General features: G+C 41.2%; 1 pseudogene; it reads right to left on the reverse strand.

Annotated features, from left to right (window-relative positions):
* Window positions 1-20,616, reverse strand: part of LOC119350277 — a 59,964-nt pseudogene that overhangs the window by 10,354 nt on the left and 28,994 nt on the right.

Below are 20,616 nucleotides of genomic sequence, written 5' to 3' on the forward strand. Positions count from 1 at the left end.
TCATACTGATGAGCAGAAAACTTTATTAATACCTATCAGGGGACTGCTTCCGTCATATTCATCAGAACCTGCATCGCTGAGCACAACTGCAGGATGACCGGCCGCTGTTAAAGGTCCTGCAGGACCGTCCAATCCAGATCGTGCGAGACAATCGCGAGCTGTCTCTTTGCCTTTTTCTGTTAGGTAATACCTACAGCAAACTCGTACGGTAAGTCCCAAGTTTATGCTTGGTATCTCAACAGAATGTGTGTGCTTGGCAAATAAAGCCCCAGAGAGAGAAAAGGAGATGCAAACTGAACAGGGTGAGCTTCTGCTTGTATTCGGGGTGGAAATAAAGAAGGGAGATGACTGTAGGACCAAAATAATGAGCAAGATCTGGTTCATGTAGCAAACTGGCATATATCTGGAACATTCCCAAATGACCACATGTGCAAGATTTTTATAAACATGTTTCAGGTTCATATTGTGGACCAGATGAGTACAAAGGAGCTATGGAATTGGACATGCCTGCTTCTTTTCCATCGATAGAAAATTGATGATATACCACCACAGAGCTGTATGTTTAAAAGATATATTTTCTTAATTAGCTCAAAAGATTAGAGAGCATTATATTACCTAAGGTGCCCACAAGCATCAACTAGCAAACTATCAGATGTTGATACCCTGCTACCATATATATGACTTCACTGCTGCACTTTATCAAACTTCTCCGACCAGGAGAAAAAATGAAGTAGGAATGTTTCTTGATACAAGTTAAATTACTAGAGAACACATTTACCAAACTGCAAAAGCACACCAGAGGTTAGCCACATTTTTGGATCCAGCCGATCCACACTCAGACCAAAACATGTGAGTGGCTTTTCTATCCGGTGAGTGTCGCAAGAGCATGAATTGGATAAACTAGTGCAGACACAACCATACTTAAATACATGAGAACCCTATGAACCCTCTAATGAGAGTCAAGTTCATGCATACAAGTGATATATTTTATAGCTCTGGTATCTCCTTGAGTTTGAGTCCATTAAAATATCATTTTATCATTTAAGAAAGATCAGGCAAAGTACAAAGTTCACAAGCAATAGCTAGCAGAGCCACAATAGTACATTATACAGCAATAGCCAGTGATGTGAAGGTAATAAAACTTGTGCTCTAATACGTGAGTATAAAACGTATTGGGTTTACTCCCCTAAAAGATCCAATTCTTTTTTTAATAAATGACGGAAAAACATAACATTAACATGAGGACGAGCCTGGTACATTACTTTGCAGGATTACTCTTTTTCTCAACCAAATCCTTATTTGTTAACGTCTTCATGCTATTCCATCCATGTAACTGTAACCATCATTCCAAGAATTCCTACTGTTGTTTGGGCTGCTCATAATACAACAAAGACAGTTAGTGATGCACTAAAATATCCGCTGAAATCAGCAACCATGGCATATACTGAATCACTGAAACTGTACTCTATTGCATGTTGTGACAGACCACTGGCCTCAGCAGCGTCAATAAGCTCCCTCTTTCCATTTCCCTAGGGGGGAAGCAACTGTCAATATCCACTGTTGCATATTCAAGTGTATTTTCTCTTTTCCTCTGATTAAATGTTGCCCTTTGTACTAAGGTTGCACTAATTTTGCAGCGTGAACAACAAAAATTTAGGTAAGATAGCCCCCCACCCCCACCCTAAAAAATCATACCTGTAGAGTGTGATCATTATTGCATAAGCAGCTGATTTCAACCGTGGCACATAAGGTTTGTTTAGTGTGTTCTTCCCTATTAAAAGGACAGTACCCTTTTAAGATATAATAATAAACCTGTTTCCATTGAACTGACTATTGATACATAAAACTGATGGGGAAGAAGACTTGTTGTCATCCTGATGATGAAAAAGGAATTACAGATTCCAGAGGACACGTGAGCAATCATGAAAACTATTACCCGTTTCTCCTGGTGTATTACTTCTCGGAGGGGACAAATCAAGGCTGGACCCTGAAAGGAGACTTCCATGACGTCAACAACCCAACCTCCAACTCCCCTGACAAAAATAATAGAACCGAAGAAGCAACAACAACGATTAAACTACTTCAGAAAATGAGTTTTTCAAAAATCGATGCAACTCAATGTAGAAAGCAACACGCAAAATCGATTAAACTACTAGATACATTCCACACATTAATCTAGTGTGTGATTTCCACCTCTAAATTCAACACGCAAAAGAAAAATCAAAGGGAAAGAGTTCTAGAATATGGATCAAAACTAAAGTCATACTGTTATCGACTTATACCACTTCTCTGGTCATCTACTTGCAGGCAAATCCCAAGTAGAATGGCAACCCTAAAGGGATATAAATACACCTTGACATATAAAAATGGTAATGGCCTATACGTGCAGCATCAACGGTCGCAGCAGATGAGTAAACATAAGGGGAACTGGACTGAAACTTATGATTCCACAGACCATTAGCTAGCCAAACCGAAAATCCATGCTCAGACCAAATGGGCACAATTAAAATCCCCTAAGATCCCAGAGCTAAGGCACCCAAATCATAAACCAAGCCATTCGTCTTAGAGTGGCAATGTGACCCCGAAATCGACCGAAACCTAGGCTCGTCTCAATAGCGTAAGAGGAAAAGGTTCGAGAGAGGCGGGGGAATGCGCACTTGAGACAGGTCGCCGGGGGTCCGGACGGGCTACTTGGCGGCGCAGACGCCGGTGTAGGCGGCGCAGAGCGCGCGAGCCTGGTGCTGGTGGTCCGGGAGGCCGGCCGGCTGCTGCGCCGCCATGGAGCGGTGCTTCTCGAAGATCCTGGCCGCGACCTCCTCGTTCTTCGGGAGGCTCACCTTGCGCTTCTTCCTCGGCACCGACGGCGCCGTCTGCGCCGAGGGTCGGGGGCGTGGGAGTGAGGGATTGGGAGGGGACTGCGGGGGAGTGGGGAGGGGGTTTGGGCGTGGGGAGGATGAGCCCGCCATTATTGGTTCGGAGGTTTTCGCTTTGTGATTCGAGAGTTTTTTTACAGTCGAGAGTTAATTCTACAACAGGTGAATAAAAGTAAACATATACGAAAACTAGGTGATACCCCGCGCTTTACGGCGGGAAATTCAGCAATGATTTAGATAGACATGAAAAACAGGAATTGGTAATTTGTGATATTTATTTGGAGGACACATTTCAGTGCAAGAAAGTAAACAATAATGCATCTTCTCACTTCCAAGCTCATCAAACTACTGAAATTGCAGCATACACCAATAGCTAGCTCATTCAGAGGCTTTGAAGAATATGTCTTTGTGAGTCATGGTGAGGAGGGTAGTAGAGCAACACGTACCAATGACTTACAATAAGATAATAAGGAAAGAGCAATGTATTTAACCAAGTATAATGGAGAAAAACTAACCGATAATTAGCCAGATGAAACTCTTACCTAACGACTTGTCTACAAATCCAAAAGCCATCATAGGGGATTCATGAAAAAGAAGAATCAGTTGTTAAAGAAAAAAGTAATCTAAATCAGACAAACTAAAAATGAATGCTTCAGAAAATTGTAGCATATGAAATATAGCTCTGATGGTATAAAGGCATTGTAAAAAAAATAGCGTACAACACATGTGACCAACACTTCGAGTAACAGCATAAAATAGGAGCTAAAAGTGGCAGATGGTTCCCATGAGCCCAAAGCATGCGCAATATGAATCCCTTGGTGCAAATACCATACCCGCACAAAATAGGTTATGCATAAAGTACGTTAGTAAGTAGGGAAAGGCTACAGGAATACAGTAAAAATTGGATTGCTATATGACAACCTTTTTAGACATCTAAAAATAGTAAAACGAAGAAATAAAATGAATTAGTATATTTGAAAGTATATCTTTGCCTACCGATTTGCTTTGCATGGCCGGTGGTAGCAGGATCCTACAATCAGAAAATTGAGAAATAAACATGGGTTAGCGCTGGAAATTTGACTTTTTTCTTAGTAGATATGAGGATGAGGTTCAAATATAATAGGCCTCTTAGTTTGTAGAATCAATGTAAAATTCCATACACAATTGTTTCAGTGCTTCCCTCCAAGCTCCGTTGTACACCTGCAGGATACATGTTTCTACAAACTAAGAATATATGTATTGGATACCATATCTAAACAGGTATCTGAAGAATTAACATTAAGAATGAAGAAAAAGAAATCCGGATACATGTTGGATGCGTCTTGGATACTTGTGGATATGTCCCAGTTCAATCCTTTGTCCCGATTCTTTTGCTCCTTTTCTGGAAAAAAATCCAAAACCGAAAAAACTATCATAATGTATCCAAGGTGTAGCTCGGGAGTGCCCCCATCCATCCCGTATGCGTACTCACCCTTCCTCCAGCCCACTGGCACTCACGCTCGGTGCCGCCAATCCGCGCGAAGGCGAACTCATCGCTGGCGTCCGCGCCGTGGAGGCCGCAACGCACAGTGCAGGACATCGCTCGACGACCACGTAGGCACGTACTGGTCCATGAGCACTACCACAATAGCTAGAAGATCTCGACCAGAGTCAGCGACTTGCAGAGGGAGTAGTGCTTGTCGGAGACCAGATCAACCGGAAGGATGCGAGTTGTCGCGTTCAAGGCGGTGGCGACGCTCGATGTGGCGTAATGGCATTAGATTGTGGAATCTGAACAAATCATTTGGACAAACAATTGAGTATGCACGGGTCTCCGACGGCGATGACGCTTGAAGGGCCGCCGGCGGCGTACTACGAGAGAGAAGCAGGGATAGAGAGAATATAAGAACAATCGGTGGGGATTTTTTTTAAGGAATGAATGGAGATTTATTCTTTAAGGAGATGAAAGACTAATGGTCCGCGTATTAATTCCCATCATAATCAAAGCAGTTTCCTTCTTCTCCTCCCGTGTTAGTCATCCTATATTGATGGTATGCGTGGAGCGATTGCAGGGGCATATTAGATGGACGCTTGCATGCATGCAGAGTCTAGCGAGTTTTCTTGCCCGTGATATTTATGGAAGGTTGCATGTTTCTGGCTGGATGGGTGACGTGGCAGGCTGATGTGGATGGGCTGCATGTCAAGAGAATTCAAGTAGTGGGGGGCTCCTATTTAGATATGGTAGATGCCTAGGAGCACCTGCGGGCTCACCACCCTGATATCTCTCCGTTGAATAAGCATAGGGATTCGTGCCACCACATTAGACAGCATGTATTTTTCAGTTTAGATTGACGTATGTTTTCTTTTAGGAGAGGTATAAGGTTTGTATTCTTCCAAACTTTTAATGATCTCTGACTAAGAATAAACGTATGGAGATGTAGGTGGCTGACTGACATCTGACAGCGGCCCTACATGCATGCGGATTTTATTGAGCCATGCGTTTTGAATCATATAACACATCTAATATTTAGTTTCTACCAAGTTTTCAAACTGCAATATTATTTTTCATTTGACAATATCCTTTGCAAGGTCATGTTTTTGTTTCAGCTTTAAAACAATAATATCGAACAAAAACATCAAGTTATGTGTCTTCTATAAAATTGAGAGCCTCGTCCTATGACAATTAAAATAGTGGATTTCATTATTATTAGAATTTTAAATAAAGAGGGAATTCCAATATTCTAATTGTTGGGAAACTCATGGAATAAATTTCATGAAATTAAGTCTTCTTATTTTTATTTTAGTTAAACCCAAGAACTTCGTGATCATAATTCTAGACAAATTAATTATAGTAATTCCAAAAATTTTCCTTCTTTAAAAACTATGTTATTAGTCACCTTGTCTGGTTTATCAATGCAGCGTAGTCGCATTTAATCGTTCATCTTCATGGCCCAGCAAAGATGAATTAACGATAATTACATTGCATGCAACTGTTTTGCTTTTATTTATTGAGTCGTGTCATACCTCTGAGCTCCAACACAACACATTGATTACGTAGTACTAATAACTACTCTGACATATCTGCGCAGACAAAGGACATCACATGAACCTTTCTTGCATGCAAACGCGTGACATTAACTGAGAATATTGACTTTTGCTGCCCAATTTAATATGCTACCCCACCATGCTGCACAGATATATCATTAAGTGTCAACTATATTAAATGTCAAAGGACATGTATGCACTGCTAACCTATACAACTTCGTCGTGTATTCACGCGTAAAAATTAGTTCGGCTAAAGTGACGCGAATCCCCGGGGGCAGACGGCAGGCCGTGATTTCGGAGGGCGTCGTCGCCGTGTGCTCTTAATCCACCTCCTAAACATATAAGGCTATTCATACTGGGGAGTATCATATACTAGTACCATGCATATGATAGTAGTATATGATACTACCTTCATAGTGCATAGTAACATAAAGTAGTATCATAGATGACCATATTCATTGCCATGCATAACACAAAGTATCATAACATTTAACATGATACGGTATCTATCTATGTAACTCTAACCCTTTCTCTCTTCTTTAATTGTTTGCCACATAAGCATGTTTGCTAGTCTCAAGTGCATGTTACCGGTTATCTTACCTCCACTATGGCCAGCCTAAATATACGCCGCCACAATCATGATGGGACGAGACCGTGCGTAGAGGTGCACGCTACACGTACACAGAGACCTTGCGTGTGGTCTTCGTCTTCCTATGCGGCCTGCCTGCCCATGTGCTCCTACGCATGTTGAAATGTCAAATGGTTTTTGAAATGTCAGAAAAATCAAACTAGTTCTGAATATAAATCTCCGAGCAATCTGACTGTTCTTTAAAAACCGTGGAAACTTTGAGTTTTGCAACCTTTGTGAAAAATAAATTCAGTGCTTACTTTTATCTCTCCTTTGCATCATCAAATGTGACATTCAAAAAAATGCTTGGAAAAAAATACAATTGCACAGGTGGCGTGGAAGTTTTTATGTATGCTTTCCGAGTTCCTTTTGTTTGTGTGGGCAGATTTTGACAAAAAATATTGTTCATCTATTTTGGAAGCCATGTGAAACTGACTTTGTATGCTAAGAGCAACTCTACCAAATCCGTCATATCTGCGATCATCATCCGCCGCATGAGGATATGAAGTCCGAGGCGGTATGTGCAAACCAAAAATTACAACCGCCAGCAAAAGTGCAGCTATCGTGGTGTAATCGCTGTCCAGAACGCTCCAAGCGGCGCTATGGGCATGGGCATACACACCCAATCGCTGCACAAAATGGTTGGAACGATGTTGATTGCTGGAAGGCTCGGATTACATTTAAGCAGACTAAACACGCAGAGGCCCAAACTAAGAAGCCCAAAACTTCCCTGATAGAGAGCAACTCATCAAGGAAACCTAGTCGTTCCATCCCATTACCTTCATTCCCTCCCATATGGAAAGGTTGGAGTTGCGGCTCAACGGTTCTTCATAGCTGCACTCGGTGGGTTAGTGGTTGCTTCGCTGTAAGCTGTCGGTTGTGACGGACGAGGAGGCAAGGCTACGACCAGGCCTCCTAGCAGTAGCCGCCAGGCTGCGACCGGTGAAGAGGGGGGCCTCTCCACCTCTACATGACGAGTCCACGATGTCATCTCAATCTCACCTAAGCTTGGGGATGCCCCGGAAGGCATCCCCTCTTTCGTCTTCAAAACCATCGATATACCTTACTCGGAGCTATATTTTTGTTCGTCACATGATATGTGTTTTGCTTGAAGCGTATTTTCATTTTAGTTGTTGTTTGAATAAAATCATTGGATCTGAAATCTTGAATGAGAGAGAGTCCTCCCATGGCTATTTAACTATTTGACCACTCATTGATATTCACTTATATCCTTTTGGAGTAGTTTGTCCTTTACTCTCGTGCTTCACTTATATCCCATGAGTAAATGGTTGAATGCATTAAATGTCATAAATCTGAATTTATATATGTTTCATATGCTTGTACCATGGGGAGCAATGACTTTACATATAAGTAGAGGTGGTAAATTTATTGAGAGTTAGCAAACATAGCATTGGTCACTTGAACAATTCATGAAAGAATATTGAAGGAAGAGAGATTTCACATATAAATATACTATCTTGTACATATTGTGAGCCCCATTAATTATTTTCAAACTTGATCAAATTTGTTGAAGTTGGACAAGGAAGACAACTTAATGAGTTTTGTTTGGGTATAATGTATAGAAGTCATATTGTTATGGATCCTCCAACATGTGGTGCTTGCTTAGGATCTTTTGTTAGCCAAAATTTCTGTACTAAGTATAGATACTACTTGTGCATCCCAAAAATGTTGAACCAAGTTTCTTCCATGAGTGTCCATCATATCTACCTATATGCGGTATTTACCTGCCGTTCCAAGTAAATTTGCATGTGCCAAACTCTAAATCTTTAGATAATAATTTGTTTTGTATGCCTGAATCACTCATGTAGCGACTAGGGGCTGTCAGTGACTTCCATGCTAGGTGGGTTATTCTCACGATGAGTGGACTCCGCTCATCATTCACGAGAAAATGGCTGGTAACTGATATGCCCAGTTCCATGCTCAAATCAAATCAAATATAATTGCAAACAAAACTCCCCCATGATTGTTGATAGTTGGACAGTACCCGTTGTTTCAGACCATCCGTGGAATGTGCTTGTTGGTGGTGGGGGAGTAAAAAATTTACCATTTTATTTGGGAACCGCCTATAATGTGTCTAGCATGGAAGATAGTGAGAACTCTTGGTTGTTATGTTGACAATGAAAGCATACCTCTCAAAACTATTTTCATCTCTGTTTTAAAAAGCTTCGAGTTCTGGCACCTCTGCAAATCCCTGCTTCCCTCTGCGAAGGGCCTATCTTTTACTTTTATGCAAGAGTCAGTAGTATTCCTTCTCATTCCAACCTACTCTTTAGTTGGCAAACATCATGTGTTGGGGAAAGATCTAAGCATATATGGCCATTCAAATATATTTGATCATGAATTATTGTTGTTGACAATTATCTATATGATAAGTAAGTTGGGAGGCGAAACATTAAGTCCCTATCTTTCTCTGTGTTCGATGGATGCTATTTGTTCTAAAAATATGCTTTGAGTGGTAGCAATCATGGAAGACTATATGATGGTTGAGTATGTGGGATTTGCTAAATCAAAGCTCTTACATAGACCCTTCCTGAAAATAAGATGATTTGCAATTGTTTGATAACTGAGAGCATAGTTTGTTAGTTTTCAAGAAAGTTTATGGTCTATGCTTTAACATGTGATCGCTGGCGGGAGGTCGCTGGTGGCGAGGAGGCGATCCAGAGACCCGAGGAGGCAGAGCAGGATATGCGCGGGCTGAGGGCTTTTGAAGATATTTCCAAAATCTCACCCTTGGGTATATATATCCCGACTCTGTCGGTGTGACCGAGTGGAACAACTCGGTGGCACCGAGATGCAGAATCGCAAGCGGTTACTGCAACTCGGTGTGACCGAAATGTTCAAATCGGTTGCACCAAGATGAAAACCTAGATCAACTTAGTGAACTCGGTGTGACTGAAATGGATGACTCAGTCATACTGAAATGCACAAAGAGGTTTTGGAAGTTTAAGTCTATGACAAATCGGGGACTCCGAGTGCTCCTCACACAGTGTGGCTTGAATCTGACTTGATCAAACTTTGTGATGTAGCATGAATAGAGTTTGAGACGAGAAAAGCATAGATAGCTAGAGGAGGTTCTTAGGCATTCTTGTCCATCCACTTGGCAAAAGAGAAAAAAGCCAAACAATCAAAGCAACAAGTGGATGTCCTCGAATGAGTAAAACATGCAACCAACATGCTCACACAATAAAATGGCAAATGAAATATGTGGCAAAGCATGCATAAACACTCTAGCATTTATCAGGCAATTTGCGATGACTTGGTCATCTATATATGAGTATATTGACTTAGGAGTCAAATGAGAACATTTGATCATAGGTCATACTCATCGTTTAAGCACAAGTGGGGTTACCACTTTTACATAAAGCATTGTTGTGTTCACACCGTTAGAGTTGCTTTAGCTCAATTCTTAGAGTAAAGCTCCCCCTAGATGTGATATATCCCCTAAGAGGGATGAACTAACCTTGGGTTTTGTCGATGATGACTTCATGTAGGTGTTGAAGATGTGGACGCTCAATGTTGATGTAGATCATTCGGAGCAATCCATTTGAGTGAGTTGCACTTTCAATATCTACACGGGTTAGTCCCACAAGGAACAAACAAGGATATCCATGGACATAGAATGATGTACACACAAGATGATGTCCATGAAAGAATTAGGTTACCTTGTCCGTTGTCTTACCAACAAGAGGGTTTGCGACTCCTTGAACTAGTGCAGGATATGGAAGTTGTTTGCACTTGTTCTTGCCAAAATGATATGAGTGAAGTGTGTTGGTGGAGTCACCCTCAAGAACTCTCTAGTTCTTCTTCTTCGGGATCCACATCATATTGATGGGAACCCTTAGGGTTGTAGTCGTACTTGATGAAGTAGAACTTGATGTAGTCTTGGGAACCCACTTGACCAAGGCCTTGGGAGCTTCTTCAAATGCATCAATCTCCTCTTGAAGCTTATCCTTGCCTTTTTGCTTCTGGTCTTGTGGTGGAAGATCATCTTGAGCTTGTGCCCTTGGAAAGAAGTAGGATCATACTTCTCTTGTTGAGGAACAAACTTCGTCTTGGGGTATTGATCTTCTTCCGACTCAACTCCATTGGCATTGAACTTCCGTTCAAAACCAACACCTTGATTCTTTCGGTGCCTTCCTTGCTTGCGTACAATTTCCTCAAATTGCTTACTTCTGGCAAGGCTCTTGTAAACACCCTTCTCTATAATTCCATTCAATAAGCTATTTTCTTGCTCAAGTGTAACTTGGCTAAGAGAATCATTAGTGGAATCAAGAGAACTACTAGAAGCAACAATATTGGATTTAGCATGATTATTGTTACTACTAGAGGAAGAATCTTTCTTACTTTTGTTGCTAGATTTAACTTGTGACATGTAAGTAGACAAGAGTAAATGCCTGGCAATGTAAGAAGAACCTTTCTTGCGAAGATCATCATTGATTGCCTTTAAAAACTCATGCTCTTGCTCTAGGTTGAGCTTTTCAAAGTGTAACTTCTCATGAGTCTTTAAAAGTTCTTGATGATCTTCCAAGGTAGTTTCATGAGCTAACTTAAGAGTATTTAGCTCTTTAGTTAGGCGATCAATCTCCTTCTTATCGTCGTCATTCGTTTTATCTTGATTAGCATGATTAATAGCAAATTCATCATACTTTTCATAACTAGAGTTATCAACAAGTAAATCATCATCACCTAGCAAGTCATCTTCATCACTATTGAAATCAACATACTCGGGGTGTGATACCTTTGGGCCTTTAGCCATGAAGAATCTTCCAATTCCTTCATTTGGTGAGTCAAATATGTCATAGGAGTTGGTTGACACAAGTGCTAGACCGGCAACACCTTCATCTTGAGTATATTCGGAGTCGGAGTGACAACTTCTTCCGGAGTGATGGTCGGAATCGGAATCTGATACCCATTCACCAACGTGAGCTTGATGTCTTCGTTTTGTGTAGCTCTTTGATGATTTGTCCTTCCTTTCCGAATCCTTGCTTCTCCGGGAGGTTCTTCATTCATAACGATCATCTCTACTCCTTCTCTCTCTTGGTGGTGATTCTTCTCTTCTACTTCTTCTTTTATGTGAATCTTATCTCCTTTTGTAGGGAGCCGTACACTCATTGGAGTAATGTTCGGGTCTTCCACAAGTGTAGCAATTACGTTCACGACTCGAAGATCTTTTGTCATTGTAGGACCTTGACTTGGAACTTATTTCCTTGCTTCTACTCTTGTAGAACTTGTTGAAGTTCTTCACCATTAGGCTCAATTCTTCATTGAAGGTTTGTTTCTCACTTGATGATGTAGGAGCATCACATGAGGCTTTGTAAGCACCACTTGACTTGTTGTGAAGCTCTTCTTTATCCTTGAGTGACATATCATGAGCAACAAATCTTCCAATGACTTCCGTTGGCTTGAGATCTTTGTAATTGGGCATCATTTGGTTCAATGTGCACATGGTATCATATTTTCCATCCAAGGCTTTTAGTATCTTCTTGATGATGAATCTATCGGTCATCTCTTCACTTCCTAAGCCGGTAATCTCATTTGTGATGAGAGCAAGCCTAGATTACATTTCAGCGACACCTTCACCATCCTTCATTTTGAACTTGTCAAGATGACTTTGAAGCACATCCAATTTGGATTCCTTGATGGAGTCAGTACCTTTGTGCATACCAATCAAAGTATCCCAAATTTCCTTTGCATTCTCAAGACGGCTGATTTTGTTGAATTCTTCGGGGCACAATCCATTGAAGAGAATATCACAAGCTTGAGCGTTGTATTGCATCATCTTCAACTCTTTTGTGGTAGCTTCACGGTTCGGTTCTCTCCCATCAAAGAATTCACCTTGCAAGCCAATACACACAATAGCCCAAACGGCGGGGTTATGTCCAAGAATATGCGTTTTCATCTTATGCTTCCAACTAGCAAAATTAGTACCATCAAAGTAAGGACCTCTATGGTGGCAATTTCCCTCGCTAGACGCCATACTCTCCTAGGTTGTGAAACCAAGGCTATGATCACCAAAAGCTATGGAAATCAAGGCAAATGGAGACCGTAGCTCTAATACCACTTGTAGGATCGAAAGTATGTCTAGAGGGGGGGGGGAGGGTGATTAGACTACTTAACCAAATAAATATCTAGCCTTTTTCCAATTTTTAGTCTTGGCAGATTTTAGCAACTTTACACGAGTCAAGCAATCAACCTACACATGCAATTCTAAGAGTATAGCAGCAGAATGTAAAACTTTGCACATGAAGGTAAAGGGATGAGTTTGGAGGGAGCAAACGCAATGTTGACACGGAGATTTTTGGCGTGGTTCCGATAGGTGGTTCTATCGTACATCCATGTTGATGGAGGCTTCAACCCACGAAGGGTAACGGCTACGTGAGTCCACGGAGGGCTCCACCCATGAAGGGTCCACGAAGAAGCAACCTTGTCTATCCCACCATGGCCATCGCCCACGAAGGACTTGCCTCACTAGGGTAGATCTTCACGAAGTAGGCGATCTCCTTGCCCGTACAAACTCCTTGGTTCAACTCCACAATCTTGACGGAGGCTCCCAAGTGACACCTAACTAATCTAGGGACACCACTCTCCAAAAGGTAATAGATGGTGTGTTGATGATGAACTCCTTGCTCTTGTGCTTAATGATAGTCTCCCCAACACTCAACTCTCTCTCTCATACGATCGGATTTGGTGGAAAGATGATTTGAGTGGAAAGCAACTTGGGGAAGGCTAGAGATCAAGATTCATATGGTAGGATTGGAATATCTTGGCCTCAACACATGAGTAGGTGGTTCTCTCTCAGAAAATGAATGCTGGAAGTGTAGGCATGTTCTGATGGCTTTCCTCACGAATGAGGCGAGGGTGGAGGGGTATATATAGCCTCCACACAAAATCTAACCGTTACACACAATTTACAAAACTCGGTGGGACCGAATCAGAAAACTCGGTTAGACCGATTTAGTTCATAATGTGACTGTTAGGCATTTCGGTGGGACCGACATGTCAACTCGGTGGGACCGATTTATTTAGGGTTAGGGCATAACGTAATCTCGGTGTGACCGATTACACAAACTCAGTGGGATCGACTTTGGTAATAAGCTAACCAGAGAGTTGGTCATGCAAACTCGGTGGGACCGATTCGCTCATCTCGGTGAGACCAAAACGTTACGAAGGGGAAATAGAGAGTTTGCATTGCAAACTCGGTGGGACCGATCACTCATCTCGGTTAGAATGAAACATTGCGAAGGGAAACAGAGAGTTTGCAATCCCATCTCGGTGAGACCGAGATCCCTATCGGTGAGACCGAAGTGACTAGGGTTTTTCTAGCAGTGGCTATGTCAAATGAACTCGGTGGCGCTGGATGGATCAAATCGGTGGGACCGAGTTTGACTTTTGGTTTGGGACAAATGTGGATATGAGAAAGTGGTTGAGGGTTTTTGGAGCATATCACTAAGCATTTTGAGCAAGCAAGCCATTAAGCAACACTTCATCCCCTTTTAATAGTATTGGCTTTTCCTATGGACTCAATGTGATCTTGGATCACTAAAAGTAAAATGTAGAGTCTTGAGCTTTAGAGCTTGAGCCAATCCTTTGTCCTTAGCATTTTGAGGTGTCCACATTCCTAATCCATGCCATACCAATCATTGAACTTTCCTGAAATATTCATCTTGAAATAGCATTATTTCAATGAGCTATATGTTGTTAATCATTACCAAAACCACCCAGGGATAGTTGCACTTTCATCCATGCTATTATATTACCCACCTTGGATGTTTTATATGCATTTATATGCTATTTTATATTATTTTTGGGACTAACCTATTAACTTAGAGCCGAGTGCCAGTTTCTGTTTTTCCTTGTTTTTGAGTTTTACAGAAAAGGAATACCAAACGGAGTCCCAATGAACTAAAAATTTACGGTGATTTTTTATGGACCAGTAGAAGCCCCTGAAGCAAAAGAGTTGGGCAAAGAGCCCCGAGTCATCCATAAGGGTGGAGGGCGCCCCCCTAGGGCATGCCCCCTATCTTGTCGTCTACACGTGGACCCCCTGACTTGTTCTCGACGCCAAAAATTCCTATAAATATAGAAACCCCGGGAAATAAACCTAGATCAGGAGTTCCACCGTCGCAAGCCTCTATAGCCATGAGAAATCAATCTAGGCCCTCTCTGGCACCCTGTCAGAGAGGGCATCATCACCGGAGGCCATGGAGGAGGATCCTGGAGGGGGCCATCATCGCCATGGAGGCCAAGGACCAGAGGGAGAACCTCTCCCCATCTAGGGGAGGCCATGGAGAAGGAAGCACAAGGAGGAGACCTCTCCCCCTCTCTCTCGGTGGAGCCGGAGTGCCATAGGGGGAAACATCACCGTGGTGATCTTCTCCATCAACATCACCAACTTCATCACCATCCTCATCTCTTTTACGCGGTCCTCTCTCCCGCACCCTGTTGTAATCCCTACTTGAACATGGTGCTTTATGCCACATATTATGATACCAATGATGTGTTGCCATCCTATGATGTTTTGAGTAGATTTCTTTTGTCTTTTGGGTTGATTGATGATCTAGATTGGTTTGAGTTGTATGTTTTATTTTGGTGCTGTCCTATTGTGCCTTTCGTGCCGCGCACACGTGAAGCATTCCCGCTGTAGGGTGTTGCAATACGTTCATAGTTTGCTTATAGTGGGTTGCTAGAGTGACAGAAGCTTAAAACTGAGTAAGGGGGTTGTTGCATATGTGATAAAGGGGACTTGATACTTTAATGCTATGGTTGGGTTTTACCTCAATGATCTTTTTAGTAGTTACGGATGCTTGGTAGAGTTCCAATCATAAGTGCATATGATCCAAGAAGGGAAAGTATGTTAGCTTATGCCTCTCCCTCATATGAAATTGCAATGACGACTGCCGATCTTGTTAACAATTGCCTAGGATAATTCCGCACACCAACCCATCATTATTCCACACTCGCTATCTATAATATATAGTAATATATTCTAACTTTATGTTAACAACACCTATTTTTATATTTTAGTTCTCCGATTTCATGCAAAGTTGTCATCTTCATACCCACAACGTAGTTTTATTTCTCATTTCTAGATGGAAGCAAACATTTGGTGTACGTAGAATCGTATTAGTGGAATGATAGGAGTTGAGAGAATATTGATCTTACCTTTAGCTCCTTGTGGGTTCGACACTCCATACTTATCACTTCCTCCTTTGGAAATTGCTACGATGATTCCTTGCACTTGGGGATTATCACCATGTCAGTCTTCAGTAGCACCAGCAACAAATCTTGCACCATGCCATGCTTGTTGATACACCGATGCAACTCTCGAGGCTCAATTTCTTTTATTGCCAACTATGCTACTAGCCTACTGCTAAAGATTTTTTGCAAAACATGGAATTTATGGTCGCACATTAGCTTTTTGATAGTTTAATTGGTGGCACTAATTAATCGTAGATTTCTGTTGGTCACACATTGGTTTGTTTATTCATTAACTACATAGATTTGATTAACTGCATATTTGTGTTGGTTTATGTTTATTAGAACAATAGGAAGATGCTTGATTAATTCTTACACCTCATTTGGTTTGGTGGAATTTCATAGGAATGGATTCCAATCCCTACATAGGATTGGTTCCTATCCTCTACATTTCAAAGAAAAATAAACATCAGCCTAGACTCAGTGAGAAAATCCCTACGATGTGAACCAAGTGACATCTCTTTTCCTATTTCTACTCGGAAAAAGCCTATTTTACTCCCATGAAGAAAGTGTGTTGTTCGTATAACCCCCTTACCTTTCTTTTGGTTCACTTAATCCCCCTAATCTAACCAATACCGTCCAAACTCATTGTTGGTGGGTTTGTCAGATGGTTTGCTAATGTGGACTAGGTCAAAGTGGTTTGTTGACCGTGTGAGGAAATTATATTGCGTGAAGATGAGGATGATGCAGATTTCTCCGGCACCGCTATAGAGAAGAAAAGGGAAGATGGGGTCTTGTCCTGCCGCCGGTGCTGCCTCCTGATATGTCTCCGTCGTATCTATAATTTTTGATTGTTTCATGCCAATATTATTCAACTTTTACATACTTTTGGTAACTTTTTATATGATTTATTTGGACTAACTTACTTATCCAGTGCCCAGTGCCATTTCCTGTTTGTTACCTGTTTTTGTTTTGCAGAAAATCCATATCAAATGAAGTCCAAATGTGATGCAACTCCATGGAGAATTATTTTGGAATATTTGTGATTTTTGTGAGTTGGAATCACCGCAAACGAAGGCCCACACGGACCACAACCCACCAGGGCGCGCCACCAGGCCCAGGCGCACCCTGGTGTAATCGTGCCCTCCTTGTACATTGATTGGAGCTCTACTTCGGGCGCAAGGAAGCTTATATCAAGAAAAAATTGTGTAAAAACAGCGCAATCGGAGTTACGGATCTCCGGGAATATAAGAAACAGTTTTCGGCCAGATCTGGGGAACGCGAAACAGAAGAGGACAGAGAGGCAGATCCAATCTCAGAGGGGCTCTCGCCCCTCCACAGCCATGGAGGCCATGGACCAGAGGGGGAACCCTCCTCCCATCTAGGGGGGAGGCCAAGCAAGAAGAAGAAGGAGGGGGGCTCTCTCCCCCTCTCTCCCGGTGGTGCTAGAACGCCGCCGGGGCTAGGATCGTGATGGCGATCTACATCAACAACCTTGCTAAAGTCAACACTAACTTTCTCCCCCTCTATGCAACGATGTAACACCTCTCCCCCCTGCTGTAATCTCTACTTAAACATGGCGCTCAACTCCATATATTATTTTCCAATGATCTATGGTTATCCTATGATGTTTGAGTAGATCTGTTTTGTCCTATGGGTTAATCGTGATCTTGGTTGGTATGATTGTATATTTTATTTATGGTGCTGTCCTACGGTGCCCTCCATCTCGTGCAAACGTGAGGGGACCCCGATGTAGGGTGTTGCAATATGTTCATGCTTCACTTACAGTGGGTTGCGAGAGTGACAGAAACTTAAACCTGAGTAGGTGGGGTATGACGTATGGGAGTAAAGAGGACTTGATACTTAATGCTATGGTTGGGTTTCACGACCTTAATGATCTTTAGTAGTTACGGATGCTTGCTAGAGTTCCAATCATAAGTGCATACGATCCAAGTAGAGAAAGTATGTTAGCTCATGCCTCTCCCTCATATAAAATTACAAGAATGATTACCGATACTTGTTATCAATTGCCTAGGGACAAATGACTTTCTTGTTGACAACAACTATCTACTTTTATTACCTTGCTATTTATTCTTAGTTTTATTCTTGCAAAGTACTCATAGTTTTATTCTCGCAAAATAGTTTCATACTTTTTTTAGGTAAAGCAAACATCAAGCGTGCGTAGAGTTGTATCAGTGGTCGATAGAACTTGAGGGAATATTTGTTGTACCTTTAGCTCCTCGTTGGGTTCGACACTCTTACTTATCGAAAGATGCTACAATTGATCCCCTATACTTGTGGGTTATCAAGACCTTTTTCTGGCGCCATTGCTGGGGAGCAATAGCGTGGGGTGAATATTCTCGTGTGTGCTTGTTTGCTTTTATCACTAAGTAGTTTTTATTCCCTATTCTAAGTTGTTCTCTATCTTTAGTTATGGATATGGAACACAAAACACCAAAAAAAATTAGTTGTAGTTGATACTCATGGAGGTGGGGAACCTCCTAAAACCCTTGATGCTCGTTACATAAAAGATGTTATGCGCTACTTTGATAATCCTAAGAAAACCCCATTCAACTATATAATGGGAGTAACATTGTATCAATGTGAATACTTTAGGGATTATCGCTTGACACAAAAAGGGAAACTTTTATGGGATCAAATTTATATGTTGCATTAGTATGCTCGAGATTTATGCTTGAAATATGATTTTACTTGTTGCTCTAGGATGAATGCTCTGCACCTTCCCTTTTCATGTGAATTTAATGATAATGAAACCTTGGCTTCTTATGCTAGAGGTATATATGATTATTATGATGTGGAACGAATAGAAGAATTTGTTGCTTTTAAGGGTGCTTATGAAATTGAATCTTTGTTTGAAAAGTTTGAAGCTTTTGATGATGATGTTTATAGGCCTAAATTTTTTGCCATCCTTAAATATCGCTATGATAATTATAAATTCAATTCCAATATTGATGCATTTATCGAGAAAGTCTCCGCTGCCCAAGAAGAGAATAATATTTTGCAGAAGTCTATGGAAGAAGGAATTGATGAAACTGTGAGCTCATTGGATGAAAAAGATGATGAGGAGAGCGAAGAACAAGTGGAGGAAGAACGGATTAGCTACCCGTGCCTACCTTCTAATGAGAGTAACCCTCCAACTCATACATTATTTAATGCCCCTTCATTCTTACCGAAGGATGAATGCTATGATAATTGCTATGATCTCATTGATTCATTTGAAATATCCTTTTTGATGAACTTGATGCTTGTTATGCTTGTGGCCAAGATGCCAATATGAATTATGCTTATGGAGATGAACTTGCTATAGTTCCTTATGTTAAGAATTAAATTGTTGCTATTGCACCCACACATGATAGTCGTATTATCTTTTTGAATTATCCAAACTACACTATATCGGAGAAGTTTGCACTTGTTAAGGATTATATTGATGGGTTGCCTTTTACCGTTGCACATGATAATTTTGATGAATGCAATATGCATGTGCTTGATACTCCTACTTGCAATTACTATGAGAGAGGAACTACATCTCCACCTCTCTATGTTCCCAACACGATAAAAATGCAAGAAACTACTTATGCTATGTATTGGCCTTTACTTGATGTGCATGAATCGTTCTTGTATGACATGCCGATGCATAGGAAGGGAGACAGACCTCGTCATTGCTTGATATATGTTGCTTTGTGCTCAGTACTAAATGCCAAATCATTGTTAATTAAAATTGGCTTTGATATACCTTGGGATCCGGGTGGATTCATTACTTGTGCACTTTATGCCTATAGCTTAATGGCTTTAAAGAAAGCGTTGCCAGGGAGACAACCCAGAAGTTTTAGAGAGTCATTTATTTCTGTTGAGTGCTTTTATAAAGTTTAAAAGCAAAAAATATATAGAGGGGAACACAAAACTTTTCAAAAAGGAAAGTGAAAGTGAGAGAGACAAGCATTGTTGAAGTGGGGGAGCTCCTTGAACTTTGTTCATGCTCACGGAAACTTTGTGAATCTTAATTGCAGAAACTTTTCAACAAAAATAATTATCCCCTTATACAATTCCATCAACAACCTTGCTACCGTCAACACCAACTTTCTCCCCCTCTATGCAGCAATGTAACACCTCTTCCCCGCGCTGTAATCTCTACTTAAACATGGTGCTCAACTCCATATATTATTTCCCAATGATCTATGGTTATCCTATGATGTTTGAGTAGATCCGTTTTGTCCTATGGGTTAATCGTGATCTTGGTTGGTATGATTGTATATTTTATTTATGGTGCTGTCCTATGGTGCCCTCCGTCTTGCACAAATGTGAGGGGCCCCTCTGTAGGGTGTTGCAATATGTTCATGGTTCGCTTACGGTGGGGTGCGAGAGTGACATAAACTTAAACCCGAATAGGTGGGGTATGACGTATGGGAGTAAAGAGGACCTGATACTTAATGCTATGGTTGGGTTTCACGACCTTAATGATCTTTAGTAGTTGCGGATGCTTGCTAGAGTTCCAATCATAAGTGCATATGATCCAAGTAGAGAAAGTATGTTAGCTCATGCCTCTCCCTCATATAAAATTACAAGAATGATTACCGGTACTTGTTATCGATTGCCTAGGGACAAATGACTTTCTTGTTGACAAGAACTATCTACTTTTATTACCTTGCAATTTATTCTTAGTTTTATTCTTGCAAAGTACTCGTGGTTTTATTCTCGCAAAATAGTTTCATACTTGTTTTAGGTAAAGCAAACATCAAGCGTGCATAGAGTTGTATCGGTGGTCGATATAACTTGAGGGAATATTTGTTCTACCTTTAGATCCTCGTTGGGTTTGACACTCTATTTATTGAAAGAGGCTACAATTGATCCCCTATG

The sequence above is a fragment of the Triticum dicoccoides genome, chromosome 1B, assembly GCF_002162155.2.
Source record: "Triticum dicoccoides isolate Atlit2015 ecotype Zavitan chromosome 1B, WEW_v2.0, whole genome shotgun sequence".
NCBI classification, from domain to species: domain Eukaryota; kingdom Viridiplantae; phylum Streptophyta; class Magnoliopsida; order Poales; family Poaceae; genus Triticum; species Triticum dicoccoides.